Source organism: Saccopteryx bilineata, chromosome 6, assembly GCF_036850765.1.
Source record: "Saccopteryx bilineata isolate mSacBil1 chromosome 6, mSacBil1_pri_phased_curated, whole genome shotgun sequence".
Taxonomy (NCBI): domain Eukaryota; kingdom Metazoa; phylum Chordata; class Mammalia; order Chiroptera; family Emballonuridae; genus Saccopteryx; species Saccopteryx bilineata.
In genome coordinates, this window is record NC_089495.1 from 132,614,583 (window position 1) to 132,628,566 (window position 13,984).

Genomic DNA, 13,984 nt, shown 5'->3' on the forward strand with positions numbered 1-13,984 from the left:
CTGCTCTGCTTGTTTGTCCCTGTGACTTAAGACAAACCCAGCTGACAACAACAAAGCACTTTCTTTGTCCCTGCATCAGTTAATTTAAAGGGGACATGTTTACTAACAGCTTAATCTATTTAGTGCAAACACTCTTTTACATTCTTTCTGTCATTAAAACAAAAAAAGCCTGCAAATATTGCATGCCAGTTTCCAAATGTGTAAGCTGGTCTTCCAGGCCACGTGATCGCTATGCAGGTCCTGGTTCCTTAGACTTCCTCCCTTTGTAAATGTTGGGACCACAGCTGGCATTTTGAGGGGCTAGTCTCCATTTTAACCACTTTGCCCCCCAAACACAATAAAATGGCCATGAAAGCTCACTTTGATCCATTGGCTAAAAGGGAAATCACATTTATGTCCCACAGAAAACTGACCATAAGCCTAACTGGACTTGATATATTTAATAAGCAAACAATGGATCGTGATTTCACAAGCAGAGTAAGCCAAGATTGTTGTTCTCTAGCTATTACGCAGTTATATCAGGAAACATTTGTTCCCACCAAAGTCATCAGCTGCGTGCAAACTTTAACACTGAATTTGCAAAGGAAGTACAGTCTAATTTTAATACTGTGCCTGCTTTTATTTTACTTTAAACAGAGGGTCATCTTTCAAATTGAATTTACCTATAAAACTTTCATAAAATAAGAATGCATGATCTCATAAAATCAAATCAGTCTTTAATTGTAATAATAAAAATTACATTTAAGTAATGGTGTCTCTGAGTTAATAGCTCCATAAAATAGCAGCTGCAAAGCCCATTTTTGCTACCTGAGTGACTATTTCTTTAACATTGCTGTGATTAAAAGATGAAGTTCTGATGCAAACTCATACGGTGCCCGGACTTGGCAGAACACCTGTGTGGTGTGGAGTCCTGACCCAGCTCACCAGTCAGGAGTGAAGAGGCATACAGGGTGAGGGCACGTGTCCTCAATCTCAAAGGGATGATTCATTTCATCTGTATTCCAGGACAAAATGACAACATTAAACCAGGAAACTAAAAAAAACAAAAACAAAAAATCTGTGCCAACACTATACTTATTCATTTAGAGCTAGAACTAATTTTGGGGTTTTTTTCACTGCACACCAGGAATAACATTTTCCCAATATTGTACACTGTTATTGCTAATTTGTGGATTAGGGGATTCATTCATAAGTATGATCTCCATTTTTTAATGCCTCGTGAAGCAAGCCAGTGAGAAAATTCTACTCTACAAATACATTTATTGCTAAGAAATAATTTCTAATAAATTTATCTCTAAGAAATGAATTTCTTCTATTCATTTAAATTTTCAAGGTAACATACATTATTTCTGTGCATCAAAAAAGACCATCAGCAAAAAAAAATTTTAAAGTAAGGGGAAAAAGAGAGCATCGGCAAAGTTAAAGGCAACCCGTGGAATGGAAGACAGTATTTGTAAATACTTCAAAAGGGACTGACATCCAGAATATATAAAGAACTCCTAAAGCTCAACAACAAAAAGTAACCCAACGCAAAAATGGACTAAAGAGTTGAATAGACATTTCTGCACAAAAGATGTATGAATGGCCAATAAGTACATGAAAAGTAGCCCTGACTACTTAAAAGTTAATTCAGCTGTCCAGGGTTTTCAGTCTTTTTACCCACCCAATTGCTGAACATGATTACTTGCAAAAAGCAAGTCTAAGTAGTGGCTCTGGTTTAAATCAATATGGTGGCTGGCCCTCTCTGAAATACTGTCCATACAACAAGAATATATTTTTTTCTAAATTATTGGATATAAAGGGACCAAAGGGGACTCTGTAATGACCTTTGGGCAAGGGACACATGATTACCCAAGCCTTGCCCCTCACCACTGCTTAAAACAAGGAAGCCACCCACCACTCCACTTCAAATCAACATCACACTGGAGATCCTGGCCCACTCAATATGTGAGGAGAATGTGATAACCACTATGCTACGGAAACACCTCCAGACAACTCAATATGGAAAAAAGAAAAGAAAAGGCTTATAGAAAAAGTGCCCTGTTCTCATATGATATGATTGTATATATAAATTCCCAAAGAATGTACAAAGCAAGCTTCTACTAATAAGTGAGTTCAGCAAGTTTGCAGGATACAAGGTCAACCCACAAGAATCATATTTCTCTATATAAGCAATGAATAATGAGAAATAAAAAATTTAAAACAATACAATTTATAATAGCTCCAAACACGATATATGTAGGTGCAATCCCAGTGGCCGAGGCTAGGCAGGTCCACTCTGGATTTGGGCAGACGGTAGAGAAACTGTGGAGCCAGAAAGCTTTGGGCTATTCCCTTTCAATAGAGTCTCACAACAGCAGATGAGCAAAAAGGCAGAGGAAAATCACTTCTCAGGCAAACGAACAGCAAAAATGGCCCCTCATAGTGGCGGGCAGGTAATCCACAATCTGCCATCTGCCCTGAGCATGAGCACCCATAGCCTTACAGAGACTATACACATATGGCACTGCCACATGTGTTTGCAGCCGGTAAACCAGCAAACAAGCCTAACACAGCTGTTTTCCCCATAGTAGGTATAAATAAAAACATATGCTGAAAGTTACAAATTTTCTTCCTAATAAATGAAAGGTAGGAAGACCTACTCAGATGGAGAGACATACAACATTTTTGGATTAGAAGACTGCCCCAAACCAACCTACAGATTAAATTCAATTCTAATCAAAATCCCAGAAGGACAAATATGTATACATCCAGGTTGATTCCAGAATTGACATGGAATTGCAAAGGATCCAAAATAGCCAAGCAACAGTAAAAAAGAAGAGCAAAGTTGGAGGACTCTCACTCTTCAATTTTAAGGATTATTATAAAGACAGAGCAATTAAGACAGTATCGTGTTGGCAAAGGAATAGAAACATTTGTCAGTAGAACAGAATAGAAAGTTCAGAAATAGACCCACACAAATATGGCCATTCGATCTTTGACAAGAGCATAAAGGCAATTAAGAATAAAAACAATAGCCTTTTCAACAAATGCTGCTGGAATAATCGAACATCCAAATGCAAAAAAATTAACTGTGATCTAACCCTCACATCTAATAGAAAAATTAACCCAGGATGAATCAGAGTGCTTATATAAAATGTTAACCTGTAAAACTTTTAGAAGAAATCATAGGAGCAATGTTTGTGACCTGGACATAGGTAGATAATTCTTAGATATGATCCTAAGAGCACAATCCATGAAAAACAAAAATACATAAATCAAGCTTCAACAAAATGAAAAGTGTTTGCTCTGCAAAGGCATTGTTAAGAAAACAAAATGGTATGAAAAATATTTGCAAATCCATTATCAAACAAGGGACTTGTACCCAGAAAATACAAAATTTAAGCAGCCCAATTTTTAAAAAATGGGCAAAGAAAGACTTGAACTAACACTTCACCCAAGAACAGAGCATATACAGATGGATAATTAAAAGCACACTCCTAAATATTTATCCCCCCCAAAAAAGAAAGAAACATATCCTCATACAAAAACCAGTCCATGAATGTTTATAAAGGTTTTATTCATAGTTGCCAAAAACTAGAAACAACCCAAATGTCCATCCACCTAGGAAGGGAAAAAATCAAAGCAAGGTACACTCACCTGGTGGAATAAAAAGGAACCGTGCACGCATGTCACAACATGGTTGAAATTCAAATGCATCGTGCTGGTGGGTGGGGGGAGCCATGTTCAAAGGGTCACATATTGTATGATTTCATGAATATGACCTTCTAGACCAAGTAAAATTATAGGAACAGAAAACAGCTGAGTGGTTGTCAGGGGCTAAGGATAATGGGGAGGGATGGATTATAATGAACTAAGGAAACTTTTTGTAATAATGGATATTTTGCAAATCTTGATTTTGATGGCGGTAACGTGACTATTTGCATTGGTCAAAATGCATGGAACTGTATGATTTAAAAAGGTGCATGTATTTTTTTTACCTCAACTACTTAACAATATACTAGGTATAGAAATATAAATTTATAGGAACGTTATAGTTTCAAAGCAGGAAGCAAAGGGAACACCAATAAATAAAGGCATCCTAAAATAATGTTAAATTCATCATGTGTCTTCTATGGCAGCTATTAATATAATTAATATACAAGCTTGAAGTTTCTACTAATAATTAACTCTGCAAATACAGATTGAACAGCAAATTCCTTTTAAGAAAACCATAATCTAGAAGAGTAAGACTTAAGTATATACAAATGTCCTGTATCCCAAACCTCCTCCCTTTACCCCTGCTTTCTCTCTCCTTTTTACCTTTTTATTGATCTGAGTCATGGCTTGTTAAAACCGGAGAGGAAATGGAAGTACAGAACAACCCTGGAAAACAATTAATTTATCTCACAGTATCATCAACCCAAGCTCAACACAAAGAATCTGAAACCAAATGTCCAGATGAAGATTATATTCCTTTGTTTTCCATCCAGTTTTTGTGGTGTTTAAACAAGGATTTTTTTCTTTTCTTTTCTTTTCTTTTTGGAAGCCTTGACTTTCAAAAGGTCACATGCGTGACATTTCCCTAACTCTTTGTCTGGTCTCACAACAAGGTGTTTCCTTAATGCTGCCTCGAATCAGGTAAAAGGCATGCGGGAGTGGGGGGGGGGGGGGTAAATAAAAAGCTATCTCGGATAGCATTTTTTAAAAGGCAAACATCAACCTCATAAGTATTAAAAGCACGTTCTAAAATCCACTCTGATGACAGTTTAAGAAAGCGGCTTTTATGTGCTCGGAGCCCTGTTCTGCAAGGTCTTTTAAATGTAGGTGTTTACCTAAAAATACAGGCAAAGGCCAGAAGCTGGCCTTGAAGAGGCGCCTTTTGATTGCACATGGTGAACTCAATCTTTAACTAATAAATTGTCCCACACCTTTGTCTCGCCCAAGAAAGGCAGAGGTCTGCTGCCTCACAAGAACGTACAAGCCTCTTTAAAGGAACAGGGTTTTTTACTCTGCGTCTCTGTACTTGTTGATTTAGAGTTTCTATGAGTGACAATGCACATCACTGGGTTTCTTTTTTTTAAACTCTGTCATCTGTGCTACTGAGTGTACTTTGACTCAGATCAAAGTTGAAAGCTTCTAGAAAGATACACAAACCAGTGTGACAAATAGCATGCTGGGTTTGACCCAGCAAACAATAAATTACTTTCATCCATCCAGGTAAAGAATCCCATCTTTTCAATGCTAATTCTGAGGTCTGAAATGACAGAACTTTACCACATTCTCAAAGACTGAAGAGCTTTAAATAAGGAAAAGACATAAATAAAACTCACTTACTACAAGCACTGATTTTCCTTGTTCAAAGAACTGTGGTTTCAATTTGCTCTTGTCTGAAACTGGCTGTAAAATTTAAACTAAGCAGCACAAGTTCAGATAAAACATGTTAACCTGTCTCTATGAAAAATAATTTGCAGTGCATCTGTGCCCAACCAGACTGTATAAAAAGAAGCTGTCAGTGGGATGCAACGATATTACAACTACCTATTTCTTTCTTGTGTCAACTTTTACCACCAGGGACCCTTTAACAAGAAGTGGTAATTAAGTAACACTGGGACAGAAACAAAGTTTGCCTGGGTTTGCATTGCATGGTCTGTAGCCATTACCAACAGCAAAGACCGTGACCGTTTTCTGAGCACTGGCCATCGGCTCGGCACTGGGTCAGTGCCTTACATATATTAATTTAGTCCCTACAAAACTCCTATTAAGTAGATATCATTATTCTCACTTTCCAGATGGGAAGATGAAGGCACAAGGAAGTTAAATAACTTGCCCCAGATTACACATGTCTAATAAGTGGCAGAGCCTGGATTTGAACCTAATTCCTTTACTTCTAAAACCCAAGCTTCATTGCACTATGGTGAGAATATTTCATTCTAATAAACATATGAATTACTACAGTGGCTTAAGAATTGATACATTGATCTTTTATTTCAAACTCCTTCCTGAATCAAAAAGTTCTGTTTATCCCTTACTGATTAAGTGATACAGGCATTTCAACAAGGAAAATTATGAATTCAACAAAAACTTATTGGGTATGGACAGGGTACTGAGCTGTGTGCTGGGGATATCACAATTAAGAAAACAAGCAGGCCCTGGCCGGTTGGCTCAGTGGTAGAGGGACGGCCTGGCGTGCAGGAGTCCTGGGTTCGATTCCCGGCCAGGGCACACAGGAGAAGCACCCATCTGCTTCTCCACCCCTCCCCCTCTTCTTCCTCTCTGTCTCTCTCTTCCCCTCCCGCAGCCAAGGCTCCACTGGAGCAAAGTTTGCCCGGCGCTGAGAATGGCTCTGTGGCCTCTGCCTCAGGCACTGAAATGACTCTGATTGCGGCAGAGCGATGCCCCAGATGGGCAGAGCATCGCCCCCTGGTGGGCGTGCCGGGTGGATCCCGGTCGGGCGCATGCGGGAGTCTGTCTGCCTCTCTGTTTCCAGCTTCGGAAAAATTAAAAAAATTAAAAAAAGAAAACAAGCAAAAATTATTTTCAATTCTGTAAGAAGTATGTTCTGGACTTATTTGGGGGAAAAAATGTATTTTTGGATTCAGATGTCCTGCTAGAAACTACAAATTGGTAAATATAAAATGTAACTAACCAGTCAAGATGTCAAACTTTCACTAATCCTTCTATCTCCTACAATGACCCAAAATAATTAAGTACACATTTTGTACAATTGGGACAGTAAGTGGTCATCGCCAAACTGAGCACACTACTAAATGGAAGCTATTGGCCCCTCCCTGTCTGCATAACACAGAGGCAAGTGACAAAATGTCTAAGAAGCACCTGCTCATGCAAAGACCAGTGGTGAGAGCAAAGGAACCATCAGTACTGGAGCAAAAGCTCAGTGTCCTCAACTAAATGTGCTCAGTAAGATTTATGTTTTATGGCTATAGACATCTTTTTTAAAGCTTATTAAAGAAACCCCTACAGGAGCCCTGGCTGAATAGCTTGGTTGGTTAGAGCATTGTCCTTCAAGAATGGAGGTTGCCAGTTTGACCCCTGGTAGGGCACATACAGGAACAGCTCTCTCCCTCTTACTCTCACTCAAATTAGTAAAAAAAAAAATTTAATTTACAAAAAAGAAAAAGAAATACCTACAGGGAAAAAAAGGATAACTTTCAATTAGGGCTCTAGAGCTCTCTTCCTTTCACAAGAAAACTCTTTTTAATGAGTTTTGATCATCTGAGTCAATCTAGGAATGTCCTCACACCTGACAGAGGATGTCCTCACTCTCCTACCCTCCACACACCTGGTCTCTGATGTTTCAAAGTCTCCTCAGTTTCCTTCCTAGGGCCCAAACCGTGCCCCATCTGTGGGGAGTACCTGGGCCCACCCTTCCTCCAAACACCCTTCCCTAGTCCAGCTCCTTCACATTCCAGAAGTTCTCCCCTGCTCCACTCTCCTCTTTCCAGAGCCCTGAACCTCCCAGGGTGTCACAGTCGTGTCACAGTGAGTGCTGACCATGTGTCTCCCTGCACTGGCCACTCATCCCCAGTGATCACCAAACAACACTTCAGTTCTTCACATGCATGTCTTTCTTCTCCTTCTAATCTATAATCCCCTGAGACAAAAGGGCTCTTAACTGATTTAACATGTCTCTGTAGGTTCTGACACGGTGCTTTACTACAGTAGGCATTTAAGAAATAATAGTTGAGTGAATAAATGAATCAAACATGTATTTAAAGACCTGACATCAGCTCTCCTAAATTGGGCATGCTGAGAATAACACAGAAATGGACATAATTAAAATATCCATGAAAACTAGGCTGTAAACCTGAAACTAATACAAAATAATATTGAATGTGAACTATAGTTGAAAAAAATTTTTAATTAAAAAAAGAGAACAATTTTTTTTGCAAAGACTCCCAAACCAAACCACTGAGAGAATTATAAAAAAATAGAACAATTTTAGAAAAAGAACAAATATTTTTATGTATTACTCCTTTATTTTTGTCTCTTTTGTATTTCTACTTGCATCACACTATACTTCTTTCTGTTAAAGAGGTTTAAACTTGGTAAAAGTTCTTAATATGACATTTTTTCTAGTATAGTGTTTATTCCCTATTTGAATAAGTATTTTAAGAGTCATAAAGCATTTCAAGGCGATCACAATAGGATGCTGTCACAGCTGAGGCAGCTGGACTCTTTCAGTTCAGCCTCCTGCATCACTGTGTACACAGAGCGTGATGACATCTTCTAAAAGGCACACACCTGCTGGACTTCAATGTACCCCAAACTCCCTTGCATTATGAATCACTTTAAGGGGAATAAAGAGATAGTGACAGTTATTATAATAGGATGTCATATGAATGAAAAGTACAGATAACCAATATGCAAGCCAGTTGCTACCTAAAGGCTCATAACTAAGAAGGAAAGAAAGTCAAGAAGAAATGAATGGAAACTTCATTATGGGAACAAGAGGATTAAGTCAGGTGAAAATACTGTACGAGTATGTCACAAAAACATTTCCTTCCAAGTTATTTGTGCTGTGAAAACACATACACAAACTGCAGGAAAACAGTTTAATTATCTTGTTTTAAACATGTGACCTATGAATTAACAAATTCTGGACTCATGGATTAAGATCTCACTTTGAAAGTCATCATATGTTTCGTATGTGAGAATGACTGAATGACTGAATAACCCTGTTGTTTTCTTATATCCAACATCTCACTTGCCTGAACAAAGCAAACTATGTGGCCAAAGCACAGAGTTGAGGGGTGGGGCAAGACTCAGAGTTACAAGCAGAGAGAATGCAATCCATCACTTCTCCCTGGACCCCTACATTTAACCAGGCAGTTCTGCAGGACCTCCCATTCTGATTCTGGGCTCCACCATGTGACTTGCTTTGACTAATGGCATGTTAACAGACATGCAAGCAAGGGCTTGGAACAGGCTTGCACACGGGACTTGGCCCCTACCGTGCACTTGCTGTCACCATGGAAAACATGTCTGGGCCAGCCAGCTGGAAAACGACTGCTTCTGCAGAACAACTGAATTGCCCAAGTTGCCCCAGCCAGCCTCAGTTAGCCAGCAGCCTCCAAATCCATTTGCATGATAGCTCTTCCTGGTTTCTTCTTCTGCAAATTGCCTGTTCACATGGCAAATGATGGCAGCTGAGACCAAAATGACTTCCAGCTCAGCCCACCCTAAACTGCCAACCTGTAGGCTTCCACATAAATCAAATGAATTCTATTGTTTGAAACCACTGAATTAGGGAGCCAGGGTGCGGGGAGTAGGGATTGTACTATAGCATCATTACAGCAACAGACAACTGACATAGCACCAAAATATTGAGGGAGTGAATAAACAAATGGATGGTGGCCAGACCATACATGAAAATAGAATAGTGACCCACAACCTCAGCAGCAACTAGCCACAAATGGTGAGGACCTGGTCAGTGACTGCAGATTCTATGTCTTATCCCTAACTTCAGGACTCATGACAAGCCAAAAAAGGCCAAATACATTCCAACCCAGACATAGGAGATGTGCCACTTCCATTTAGCCCGTGCCCAGCTCCCCACGCCCACAGCCTACATTAGGCACACCTGAGCCCCCTTTTCCACTGTGAAGCCTCTACCCACCCCTACTTCCCCTGCAGTCTTGGTGAACACTAGTGCCAGTGGCCAAATCCTTGCTCTAGCAAGCTCTGAAAGAGCAACCTGTGTGCTCTTGTTTGGCTGGTCTTTATCTCCAAAAACATGAAGGGCGTAGAGCATTCTAGACACTGTGCAAGCTACAACCGGTACCTAACCAGAAACCAAATGGTGGGGTCATGGGACATGATTACAGTTATATGAATAAACAGTACCACACTAAAAACTAGATTGTAACATTCATTCAATTCAACTTGGACTTTTAAAGCACAGTCTTTTTTCACAAATGATTTGAAATTTTTCAGTGTGTTCCCAAGGGCTACTATTAATCCTTCAACTGGTAAACCTTGTCTTTTGAAGCTCCTACCCAGCCATCATCCTTGTCAAGTCATCATCTGGCCTAATTCTACCAGGTCTTCAGTCAGTAATGGCTTTACCTGAGAGTCCACCACAGCATTCTCACTGACTACGTTGAATCCTGAATCTTTTACAAGACTTGTCATTTTAGCTTTACAATCTACTTGCCTTGTATTCTTAACAATGTGTGGTGTCCCTGTTTGTGAGAGACTCACAAAGATGACAGCAAGGATAACGGTGAGACATGGGCAGGGAGGTTTGCATGGAGCTAATGTTATAAGTGGTTCAGTAGAGAAACTTGATCATGAAACTGGGGTAGTGGTACCTCAATGTTTTCATAATTTCCCCTATATTTTAGAAACATTTTTTAGAAACAGAAATTTATAGTAAAAATTTTTTATTTAAGACTAAACTTGATACTTTTTATTTTAAAACAGCATGTACAGTGTGATTCCCTTACCTCAAATTAATATTCACAATCTAACTTATACAGGCATTGGGAATATGTTCATCAGAGATACGTCTGAGTGGTGAGATTTTAAGTATATATATGTTTCTGTATATGTTTACTTTTTCTTTGTACAATCATATAGTGTTAGAAGTTTTATAACAAGTATCTATCATTTCACCAAAAAACAAAAGTAAAGTTATTCTTTTTAAAAAAGAAAACTTGTCTCTCCTGTGAGCGTGGGAAAACCTCATCCTCAACAAGAGACAAACTCCAACGGCCAATTCTAGTATTTGGACACATTTGCTACATAGCTTCTACACAGACAAGATACAGTTTAGTTTCCCCTTCACATAGAAATGTCCCACTTAAACATCCAGCCCTTCCCTTCTCTGGCTTCCCTGTTCTTGTCACATGTTTATACACATATCTCACCTGATAGCTTACTTCTTAAGCACAGTGGGGGACATAGGCACAGCTTGTTCATTCTAAGCACATCCATGTCCTCCTCTGTCCAATTAAGCAGAGCAGCCAAACACATCTTATTAGCCACTGTATCTCTCATTTCTCCTTAATCTTCTCCAGTCATTTCTCTTCAAACCCTTACTAGAATATCCAATTCATGTCTCTGAAATGCTAAAGTAAATTAGTCACGTGAGTGCTTGCACACAGGGCACTGTACAGGACCGTGGAGAATTGACTCAACAAGGTTTTTCAGAAGATGCAAACATGCTTTCCATATGGGCAATTTTTTAGCCCCCTCCCTTTAAACAAACATGTAAAAACAAAAGCTAAAGCATAGCATTAAAATATAAATCACTGAAAGCCCAGTATGGGGACTGAGACAGGTGGGTCATACGTGTTAATAAGCCCTGTCCAAGAACACTGCACCCTGATGATATAACTTAGTCTGGCATCCAGTCAAAAATGCCCAGGCATACCCATAAGCAGAAAATATAACCTATAATAATAAGAAAAAAGGAATCAGTGGAAACAGATCCAGAAATTACACAGATGATTACAATTAAAGACAAATATGTAAAGGTGCCAGTATAAATATATTCCACATTTTCAAGCATCTGAAGGAGGGCACAAGCACATTAAAAGACATAAAAGAGACATATTCTGAAGCTCTAGAGATAAAAAGCACACCTGAGGTGAAAAATACATGAGATGGCATTAAATACTGCAAAAGAAAAGATTAGCAAATTTGAAGGCTTAGCAATGGTAATTATCCAAAATGAGAGAAAATTTTTTTAAATGAACAGAGTATTAGTAAGTTTATACAAATATTGATCGACTTCAAACCTATGCAACTTACAACCATTCGACTTTACGACCACAATCGCTAGCCACGACTGCTCCGCGTCTGGCAGCGCAAGCGTTGCCCAGCTGGGCTCAAGACAATGCGGACCAGCTTCTGGCAGCACTACCATCTCCGCATGTACCATTTAACTGTTATCCCAGACTTGCTACAGCAATTTGTGTTTTGTGTCTTGGATATTTTTCATCAAACCCCTCCCAAGATGTCTACCAAGAGGAAATTGTCTTTGCAAATATTAAACTAGTTGTACTGGTAATGCAGTGTTTTACTTAAACCTGATGAATATAAAAATAAGAAACAAAATGGTGTAGAGATGATACAAATGGCATAAAATGAACAAAGAAAATTATGATATATAACAATAATGAAAGAAAATTATGATAAAATATGACTTAAAGATTTTTATAACATCATTTCACAGTACTGTACATATAGGCTACTCAACTTACGACCAAATCGTGTTACAACCGGTCTGTCGGAACCAATCGTGGTTGTAAGTCAGCACTAGCTGTATATACATAAAATATATATACATGTTTGTGTGTGTGTGTATGTGTGTGTGTGTGTGTGTATTCCTTGATTTATGGTGGGGTTATATCCTGATAAACTCATCCTAAATTGAAAATATCTTAAGTGGAAAATGAATTTTAATACTACCCTGTAGAATCCCAGGTGTTTACCCTTGGGATGGAGAGACTACCCAGAGTTGTGGCTCAATGACGCAGTCCAGCATCACAGAGTATCTTACATATCCCTACCCTGTGAAAATTTCAAAGTTCAAAATTAGAAGTATGGTTTCTACCAAATGCATTTCACTTTTGCACCATTATCAAGTTGAAAAATCATGTTGGGGACGTCTGGACATATACATACAAAAATGTCTGATATAAATGTAACTGGAATCCAGAGCAGAAGAGGGTTGGGTGGAAGGCAGAAAAGATAGTTGAGTAAATAAATGGCTGGAATATTGTCTGAGGTGCTGAAAACTACAGCTCCAAGAAGCTAGTGAAGTCCCAGAACAAGGCTCAAAAGAAAACCCCCAGAGCTCCACTCCCAAAAGCAACCTGCTTTAAGGTACGTGGTAGGTCTTCCGCTGATGAGTACGTTCCCACCCCAACAGTCAAACCCCAGCTCAGACCAGTGCGAGCATGCGCAGCGCGGCCCTGGGCCTGACGGGCCTGGCGAGCATGCGCGGTGCGGCCGTGCGCTGTCGGGAGCGCAGCTAAATCCGAGGCCACATCCGGAATTCGTGGCCAAGCGCGAGGCATGACTGGGCTGTTGCGCCTGCGCGCTGGGGTGTAACCGCGGTGAAATTGGTTACTAGGCAACGGCAGCGGAGCTTAGAGGTCCAGGACAGAGGCCGTGATGGTAGGGCCGGTTACCTGCGCTGGTGCCAGCAAAACAAGAGTTAGGGAGAAGTGGGGAGGGGACTGTCCCTAGCAGGGTTAGGAGGAGGGGGGCTTACACGTGGGCCCCAGGCCCACTCATCCACCCTGGATGGCTGTGAGGGCCCTCGTCTCCTTGAGCATCGCAGTCCGAAATCGGTGATTTCTGAAACTTAACGTTACCTGATACTTAAAAGGGAATCGATTCCAAAGGCATGGCCAAGTTTTTGCAGATAATTTTAACTATTTAATTTTATATCTGGCCCCCTGGTGGGCATGCCGGGTGGATCCTGGTCGGGCGCATACAGGAGTCTGACTGCCTCCAGCTTGTAACTTTGGAAAAATACAAAATAAAAAAAATAATTTTATATCTGTCTGTGCCCTTCTTCTGGCCATCTCAGATATAATCCCCCCCCCCAAAAAAAATGTGAAAATCAGGCATTCACAGTTATGACAGTGTGTCCAATTGTATTTTTAAAACTGTATGTTTGTATCTCTTGTGTGAGTGTTTTTAATTAGCATGCTTATTAATTAGCTTAAGGTCACTTAGACAAATTGCTAACTAATTATTTTAGCACCACAATGGTATTTTTTGTTACCAAGCAAAATAATATCAGAGTTTACAAAGAAAGAATATTCCTATTAATCTTAGCTCTTCATATGGGACAAGGGTTAAGTTTCTAACCCTACCATTGCCACAGACTAGCTATATACTCCTGAAAGTCACCTAATCTCTGTACATGTTTTTCATGTATAAAATGAGGTTGGACTAAATATTTGAAAGTTCTCAACTCTGAAATGTAATGATGCTCTATGGTAGAAAAGTCTGGTAGTGATCT